Source organism: Palaemon carinicauda, chromosome 2 (genome assembly GCF_036898095.1).
Source record: "Palaemon carinicauda isolate YSFRI2023 chromosome 2, ASM3689809v2, whole genome shotgun sequence".
NCBI classification, from domain to species: Eukaryota; Metazoa; Arthropoda; class Malacostraca; order Decapoda; family Palaemonidae; genus Palaemon; species Palaemon carinicauda.
This window is the reverse complement of record NC_090726.1, coordinates 81,370,488-81,378,474: the sequence shown is the minus strand read 5'-3', so window position 1 is coordinate 81,378,474 and position 7,987 is coordinate 81,370,488. Positions and strand designations below refer to the sequence as shown.

At 38.0% G+C, this 7,987-nt stretch overlaps 1 pseudogene; it reads left to right on the top strand.

The window, feature by feature from the left end:
• Positions 1-399: 399 nt before the first annotated feature.
• Positions 400-2,457, top strand: LOC137618092 (piggyBac transposable element-derived protein 4-like; annotated as a pseudogene).
• Positions 2,458-7,987: the final 5,530 nt, after the last annotated feature.

The window sequence follows — 7,987 nt, the reverse complement described above, 5'->3', positions numbered from 1 at the left end:
TATTAATTTCAACGTCGCAAACGTATGAGTGCTCTTACTTGTCTTCAATGCAAGAATTTTTAACCCTAGAACACAAACCCCGGGTGATTTCCACCCGATGCCGGGCGGAATCACGTGATCACTACGTGGTGGGATGACTCACGGGCTTGTGACTCCCTATAGCTTCAGTTCTCAGCGGGTCATGGTGGGGACAGCGTGTGTGAGTGAGCTTGCTTTGTTGGATTTTCCGACAGAGCGGAATTCGGGTTATTTCCACCCGACGTTTGTGATAAAAGGTGTAATTTTTTGTGGGTGGAATCCACCTGAAGTTTGTAATGGTGTATATTTTGTGATGAGTTCTTGAGGTTGTTTTTCTCTTTGCAGGTATTGAATATTACCTTAAAGTCAGATAAAGTGAATATGAGTAAGAAAACATATAAACATTTGTCCAAGGAGGAGCTAGAGCATATTATGAACACTACTGGCGCATTACCAGAGACGTCAGATTTGAGGGACAGTGATGATGATGAACAGGAAGATGTTGTAGAATTTGAGGCTCTGTATGACAGTGATTGTGACCAAGATTACATCCCAGAACCTAGTGATGTGGAAGGTGATGAGAGTGATAAAGACATGCCTAGATCGACACGTGCATGGAAAAGACCACCACATACCTCTATGCCTCGCAAACGCTATGCTACCTCTACTTCTGTTGCCTCTCCTGCTGCCACCCCTGATGCCTCTACGTCTGCTGCCCCTGCTGCTACCACCCCCGCTGCCTCTACGTCTGCTGCCTCTGCTGCCACCACCCCTGCTGCCTCTACGTCTGCTGCCTCTGCCTTCACCCCTGCTGGTCGAAGGGGAAAAAGGCCCCGTGATGACGACGATCCTCCATCAATTGTTGATTTCAAAACAGCGACCCTGTCGAGCACATCTGGCTTTAGGTGGAATTGTCGGCCACAGGTGCATTCAGCCACAAGAACATCAGCAAGGAACATTATTGCACCCTTTACTCCAGGGCCAACACAGGTAGCACAGATGGCTGACAACCCAGAAGAATACTTCCTATTGTTCTTTGAGGACAAAATTGTAAAGGAAATTGTAAAATGCACAAACAAGAAAATTGAATTGGCGGCTGCCATGTATGCCCGGAAAACAGCGACGCACTCCAGAACTGAAGAAGCAGAGGTGCGTGCACTGCTGGGTATTCTGCTATTCAGTGGCTGTCAGAGAGATTGCCATCTGTCAAGCACAGAAATGTGGAGTGTGGGCAATGGCCCAGCCTTGTACCGTGTGGCCATGTCACAAGGTCGCTTTGAGTTTCTCCTGAATTGTTTGCGATTTGATGACCTTGACACACGGCAGCAGAGGCAGAAAGATGACAAGTTTGCACCCATTCGGCAGATCTGGGACATCCTCATTGGAAATTGTAGGAGAATGTACACGCCAAGTGAGAACATTACTGTGGACGAGCAGTTGCTTGCATTCAGAGGCAGGTGCCCGTTCTGCATGTATATACCAAGCAAACCGGCAAAATATGGGATCAAATTAATTCTTGCAAACGATAACAAGAGCAAGTACTTATTGGGAGCGACCCCTTACCTGGGGAAGAATGGGACAAGATGCCAAAAAAATATAAGCCTTGGACATTTTTTCACAAAGGAGTTGACCAAGCCATACCATGGGAGCAAAAGGAACGTAACCACAGATAACTGGTTCACATCTGTGCCTTTAGTGACAGATCTCCTTCAGAACTGAAGCATGACCCTCGTGGGAACAGTGAAGGGAAACAAGAAGGAAATTCCAAAGAAGATGAAAGAAAAAGACGGTCGCGTGTTGGGGTCAGCTGCGTTCCTGTACACAAAGGATATGACTCTGGTATCATACGTCCCTAAGACGTCCAAGACCAAGATAAAAATGGTACTGATGCTGTCTTCCATGCACACACAGCCAACAGTCGGAGACACTGGGAAGCCTGAGGTGATTGAATTTTATAATGCCACCAAAGGAGGCGTTGACACATTTGATCAGATGTGTGCACACTGTTCATGTGGACGGAAGACAAAACGATGGTCGCTGTGTGTCTTTTATGGGATGCTAAATGCCTCATGTATCAACTCATGGATTATACACAGTGAGAATGTGAATAAGACAGGTGGCAAAGAACTGCCTAGGAGAAAGTACATGCAGGAGTTGGCATATGTCCTCATCAAACCCTGGGCACAGAAGAGGCTCAGTTCTCCATTTCTGCCACGCACCCTCAGCAATCTCATCTGCACTGTCTGCGAATTCCCTTCACCTGGCACTGCTGCAAACACACCAGGGACATCGGCAGCAGCGAGTCAGGCAGCCTTGGTACACTGTATGGAGTGCCCTAAGAAATCTGACAAGAAGACTCGACACAAGTGCAATGTCTGTCGTAGACCTGCGTGCCCTCGCCACTACTACCCTGTCTGTGCTAACTGCCTACCTTGGTAAGTTATGGTATTGGTAGTTTTCTCCAATCCATAATTATTATATTATCCATCAATAAGTAAGTGTCAAATGTTCAAATATAGTGGAAATAATACATGTTTTTTTTTATTTTTAGCCTCAAAAAAACATCCTTTTTGGTGCATCTCCCCTACAGCCCAGAGTAATGCCAGGATGTTGTGGCTTCACCAACTGAAGCTCCCATCACCTGGGTGGGTCTAGGCCAAAGTGGAAGACTTCAGTTTAAGTATTTAGTTTTCTATGAATTCATTCTTAAGTTCTTTCTTATTTTCAGCATTTTTTGGAGTTTTTATTTAAGTAACCCCTTCAGCATTAATTTTTTAGTTTCAATACATTCTTATGAGGGGAAATGAAAGATGAAACTTTATATTTTCCAGGTATTTTTGTACTTTTAATAAATTCTTATTGAAACTATGTGTTTTTAATTTCAAAGTTAGGGTGTTTTCCACCCGGGGTTTGTGATGGTGTAGTGTTGTAATACGGTTTGTGTTCTAGTTAAGGAAAACGTAGAATTTACTATCGATTCAACAGCTTTTACCTGTCTAAAGGATATCCTTGGAAAAAATGTCACAATCATTAAATAATGGTAGTGCCTACGACAATAAAATGTATAATACAGAAAAAAAACAAATGCTAAATTAATATCATAGAAAATATTGCTGGAAATAAAGTGCATTTTCCATGAAGCTTTAAAATTACCTGATTTATGCTATCGAAATACCTAATAACAAAGAGTTTTCCTAACGGATAAGATGAAGGGAAAATGTAAAGTAAACAATAGGCTGTACGTTTAATAATCCTAAAAAGTATTACGATTTATTAGTATATGTTATAAAATAATAAGCTATATACTGAATAACTCTACTTAGTATTGTGATTTATTGGTGAGTGATATAACATCAAGGGTCACCAGAAAAGCATTATATTTTTTCATGAAATGAGTACTATCACAGAGTGAAAATGTACTACTTACTACTTGCGTAATGTTAAAAAAAAAAAAAAAAAAAAAAAAAAACCTTATTATTCTTTGGTATGATATAGTTAAAGAAGTAACAGTTATTCAAAATTATTTATCCTATTACTTAAGTAAGAATATTGTTAAACTTGATAATAATAGAATTAATAATTTTTAAACTGTATCATTTACCTAGTAACAGTAGCTGCCTCTGGATAAAATGTTCGTTTTGGATCCCTATATGACTAAATGTTTTTATATGAGTTGCAAGTCGATGAATATTCTAAGAAAGAGAATACACTTGAGGTAGAAAGGTACGGGGATAACGCCATTAACATTCATAAAAAAAGATCAATATATCTTTGGTTTTTGTCACCCCTGTAACTCAGTGTTACTCATCCATTTCAATTTGTAATACCTTTCCCGATCCATCTTCCTTTGTTTCAAGTTTCTTTTTTCACCGACTCAAGAGAGAGAGAGAGAGAGAGAGAGAGAGAGAGAGAGAGAGAGAGAGAGAGAGATGGGGACTAGTAGCAGGCTCTAAAAATCCAATCAACGTTCCTGAAGAAGACGAAGTTTTATCAGTCGGATATCAGAATCCAATATTGTTGTTAAACGAAACACAAGCTTGTTCAGCCATGGATCAATTGGGCTGATCATATATATATATATATATATATATATATATATATATATATATATATATATATATATGTATATATATATGTATGTATATATATATATATATATATATATATATATATATATATATATATATATATATATATATATATATATAATAGAAATATGCGAAAAGCTAAGTAAAAGCAAATTTAATAATCCGTTAAGAGATATATGATCACCCTCAAAGAGATGAATAAAAAACAGTAATAGCGTGAAAGGGAGTGGATTCAGGAACATCTGCTAAAATCTGCCTAGGTTGAATATCTTGAAAACTGCAAAGTTTAATTGAGTAGTATAGCATAGAAAGGTGGAGGTAAACATCACTATAGTTAGCTTGTTTGGAATAATCTCTAGACGGGATGATTAATAATTATGGCTTGAGAGCTTGAAATCATTACAGAGTAGTAGTAGTAGTAGTAGTAGTAGTAGTAGTAGTAGTAGTAGTAGTAGTATATAATCGCTCAGTCACATAAATGTCAGTAACGTAGATGAATCGTGCCTTATGCAATATCAAATGAGTGGTGTTTAGATTTTGACTTCATAGCAATAAATGGCGAGGTTATGAAAATAATGCATACGTGGTTTTTAAGGTTCTTGAAGATCTACGTTAGTGTTTACAATTTAAGTGATGTCATCTGATATGAGTCAGTTCCTAAATTAGGTTTTATCTTAGTTAAAGTGGATTTCCGTTAAAAAACTGTATTTATCAAATGAATGAGAATTATTTCAGTTACCTCTTAAGATATTATGAAAACTTGATATTATATTACATAATATCGTATATATATATATATATATATATATATATATATATATATATATATATATACACACACACACATATATATATATATATATATATATATATATATATATATATATATATATATATATATGTGTGTGTGTGTGTGTGTGTGTGTGTGTGTTTGTGTTTGTGTGTGTGTGTCCCATGTCAACATATAATGAGACATCGGAACGTTTTTTTTTCTCACTTTATTACAAAAAAATTCGTGAAAACAATTTGTAGAGCCGATACTCTCAGGTGAGGAATTGTCTAATGAACACACAATGGCTCCTCACTCCAGGAGGAGGTGCGCACTCACCCTCACTAGAGTATGTTATATGAAGGACACTCTGATCCAAAATAGGCATGGCATGTACTAATCAGAAATGCAGCATAAAATATATACATAGAAATCACCCCAAAAAATAACACATCTTCCACACACACACAAAAAAGAGTAAATAAATAAATAAAAAAATAAATATTGCATGTAAAAATGTACACAATATAATATAGAATAATTTCACTCATTTCTTCTTATGACCTCTGCAACTAAAATACAGGATACCTAAAGTGAAAAAAAAATCATATCAATATCAGTATTACACAACCTCATGAATAACCTCCCTCTCGTTGCGGGCAATACGGGCCTTTTTGGCAGGACAGGGGTTGGAATAGATATTCCTTCATCCCTCGACCTTACTTGTCCGGGTTTATGGCAAAATTTTGCAACACAACTCACCACCACGGTTTCGCCATTCTTTTAAAAATCACTACTACACTTCCAATTGGAACTATCAATTGGTGGCCACTAGCCGTTTTTCCGACAAAATCATTCATCTTCTCGCCCTACTCTTATGACTTTTAAGTATAAACTATTCACATCTACACATTCTCTAACACTGCCTTTCCTCAAGACTGAACTTGAATCCCGCAGCCACCTGCCCTACGGGGACCGTCCTTGCCCCGGCAAACAGGAATCATATAAATAGATGAATAATACAGCATCCGCCTGACGGATCTCACCTGAACTATTTAAACTCTGATTTTCTTAGGTTTACTCAGTAGTATATCATACGTATTGTCACACTTAGCAAAATTACCACAACATTTTACGTATACATAAAGCACCAACATAAAAACACATTGTTATCGTAAAGTTTATTTAAAACATGTCAAGATAAGAAATGAGGTCTGTTCAAACAACAACAGCAGCAAAGAAAAAAAAATTCTACTCATTAACTCGATGAATGTCACGTATGCAGGGGTAAGGAGGTACACTCAGATGGACACTTTTGAAAACTACCTCTTCAAGAACCACATGTATGTGTGCCTGATGATGTTCAAACACTGCGCCATTAATAATGCTATTTATCGCTGGTGTATCAGATTTAACCATCTTTACTCGGTACGGAACCAAATACGCTGGCTCTAGTTTGTGTTTCTTAGGTTGTAATTATTTCAAATAAACATGAACGCCGACAAATACTTTTACCGGTGCGGTTTTGAACTGACCATCATAGGAGTGTTTTTCAGCAGCTCTTTTCAAAAACCTTTCTATGGTGTTAATTACTCTCCTAAAGAAATTTAATAAATAGACACGGTATTGCTTACTTGAATAATTTGGCAACTGTTGCGAATTAATCAGGACCATATATGGTAACAAAGGATCCTGTCCATACACTAAAAAGGAAGGCGTGTCACTGAGATAGGCATTATATGCAATGTTCAAAGGTAGCTCAGCTGTAGGATGCATGGCATGCCAATGAAGGGGGTCATCAGCCACTAAGTAACGTAAAATTCGCACTACTTCCGTATCATGCGATTCCACTAAGCTATTAGTGGAAAGCCTATATGCAGTTACTGAAAAGTGTTCAATTTTCATCCAGTCCGTGACCAATTTCACCACCTTATTTTTAAACTCGAGACCATTATCACTTATCAAAATTTTCGGGCAACCAAACTTCGTAATGAAAGAGCACAGCGCTTGGGCTAACAATATTGCCGATTTATCCAGCATTGCATAAGTATGACTGGAACGAATAAATTCATCCACAAATACACATATATATACTTATGGTGTGTTAAACCAGTAGGAAATGGTCCTACCACATCCATATGCTCCTTTTAAAATTTGATAAGAATCACAGGAAACTTTCTGGCTTCCGGTACAGTGTTTTTATGTTCTTTGAAACAGTTACAAGCATGACAACACTTAATATAATTTTCTATAGATTTTTTCATTCCCAACCATAGGAAGGATTCTCGTGCTCTCCTAATTTTCTGTCAATCCCTAAATGCCCTGCATACGGACTTGCATTTACAATGTGGATTGCTCGATAAATTGAAGAGGGGGGAAGAACTACCCTTGTACAAAATTACCCTTCCCTCTTCTCGTATGCACAATATAAGATATTATTCTCTATAAAATATTCTCACGAGGCACAGTCAGAAATGATGGATAATTCTCCGATTCCCCTTTAATCACTGGTCACAGTCTTTCCATCTATTCCTCTTTTTTTTCTGTTCCCGTAGAACTTCTTTTATGTCCCAACTTCCTTAGTCAATCACACTTGCATCATCAGGGCACTCAATCTGGACACCCCTGGTCATGTCCTCGGCCACCAACATATATTCACCCTCACTGTTCCCATCTCTCTCTCTCTCTCTCTCTCTCTCTCTCTCTCTCTCTCTCTTTAATCCCATTTTCTGATTGCTCCTCGCTTGAATTCACCTCCCGTTCTCTATTTTGATGGGGGGCTTCAATATTTTGGTTTCGTTCTTCGTTCCTCTTTTGTGCCCTAGTTATTACTCTTATTACTGCACCTCTAGAGAGGGCATCAGCTACCTTTTTAGCTTTACCTTCTTTGTGGTGAAAACCCTTCATATAAAACTCTAACAATTTTTCAATCCATCTCGATTGTCTAGATGTCAAATCTTCTTTAAGAAATAAGTCATGTAAGGGGCGATGATCACTTTGTAACTCAATTGACTGACCTAATAAAAAGAACCGATTCCTCTCTAGAACCCAAAGAATAGCTAGAGCCTCTTGATAGAATGTACTATAATTCTCTCCTTCCCCTTTTAATTAC